This window comes from Sinocyclocheilus rhinocerous, unplaced genomic scaffold (assembly GCF_001515625.1).
Source record: "Sinocyclocheilus rhinocerous isolate Xijiao unplaced genomic scaffold, SAMN03320098_v1.1 scaffold2393, whole genome shotgun sequence".
Lineage (NCBI taxonomy): Eukaryota > Metazoa > Chordata > Actinopteri > Cypriniformes > Cyprinidae > Sinocyclocheilus > Sinocyclocheilus rhinocerous.
In genome coordinates, this window is record NW_015635043.1 from 361,352 (window position 1) to 362,868 (window position 1,517).

The following is a 1,517-nucleotide window of genomic DNA, read 5'->3' on the forward strand; positions in this document are numbered from 1 at the left end:
CCTTTGAATAAAAGTAATGACCATGCCTGATTATTACAATTAATTAATTAATTAATTAATTTAATTATTAATTAATTTAATTACTCATTCATTCATTCATCTAATCCTGTTTCTTCTCCCATTCTTTTCCACAGCAGTGAGGAAGGAGACAGAAGCGGATGAAGCTTTAAAGGAGTTTAATCTCTGGAGGCCGGATTGCCTGTGTGGACCCCAGCTTGCCAAACGTAGGGGCTCGTGGACTGTTCCCTTCTCCTCCACACTTCTGAGAGGAGGTGCCTTCAAAAAAAATAAAATAAATCCCCCTCGTCCAGCCTTCGGGCCCTGATTTCCCCCTGGCTAGACAGCCCCAGCGCACCACTTGCCTTTTCTATGTTCATTATTCTGTCTTTTTACCAAAAGAAGATGGACTCCTGTGTTGATGTGCTGTTTCTGCTGCTAAATGTAAGACTCTAAACTCCACATAAGTGCTCCTACACGCTCCCACCGCCGTAGCCCAGCAGTGTGGAGGGCTGTGCTAGTTATGCTAGCTCCATCAGTTGTCATGTGTCGTCAGGCTGTGATGTCGTCTTTGACGTTGCTGTATAAACTGATCGTCATAAACGTGATGCCTCCTTGTCATTTTTGAGTGGCGTTGGTTACTCGTGTCTTTCTCTGGTCCCATCTGTCCGTGTGTCATGCCACATGCCAACTTCTATCATTCTAATGGCCATTATTTACATGTGGAATCCTTTCGTCACATGGCATTCATCACACGAAGGCTGTTGTGTTGATGCAATGTCTGAAATACTGCATCAAGTACAAGTGAGCAATAAAGTACAAGAGGCCATGCTATATTGTGAATTTTGTGTTTTTAAGGGCTGTTCATTCACAAGACACATTGTTTTTTATATGTATCTATTTTTTAGCCATTGGTCCCAAGTGGATGTCTTTGGGTCAGGTCTGGCTGGTTAGTTTTAGCAGGTAGATGCTGTGATATATGAAATATATCATATGAAAGCCTGTTCCTGCCTCAGAGTAATTGTGACTCACGACTGCAAACTTAAAACCCATAACAATTACAATTGTGACTGTATCAAAATTCCAGCCTTATATTTTATAATTGTGATGTTTTTCTTGTAAATGTGACTTTTTTTTAATTATTTGACATTATATCTTACAACTGAGTTAATTTCTCACAATGTGACTTTAAATCTTACAATTGTGATTCAGTATCTCACAATCTGACTTTATATCTTTATATCGACTTTATACAAATGTGAATTTATATATCATAATGATATTGTTACTATATCACAATGGGGAGTAACTATTGTAATCCGTTACAGTTACTGAGAAAAAATGTGTAACTGAATTACAGTTGCTTGCGAAAATGTTAACGATTACAAAGGGGTCACATCTGAATATATATATATATATAATTTTTTTTTTTTTTTTACATTAAGGAAAAAAGAGTTTTAGAGGAACATGCTGCTTTATTTCTTTAGATTTTTGGGGAGATAGGTGATCTGGATATTAGA

At 37.4% G+C, this 1,517-nt stretch overlaps 1 protein-coding gene across 2 annotated transcripts in view; it reads left to right on the top strand.

Annotated features, from left to right (window-relative positions):
• LOC107746331 (potassium voltage-gated channel subfamily A member 3-like) overlaps positions 1 to 753 on the top strand; it is a 7,107-nt gene extending 6,354 nt beyond the window's left edge. For both annotated transcript variants that reach the window (XR_001640682.1, XM_016560480.1), the window contains exon 2: positions 135 to 753. The gene's annotated coding sequence lies outside the window, so the exon portion shown is untranslated. The remainder of the gene's footprint in view (positions 1 to 134) is intronic.
• The last annotated feature ends 764 nt before the right edge of the window (positions 754 to 1,517 follow it).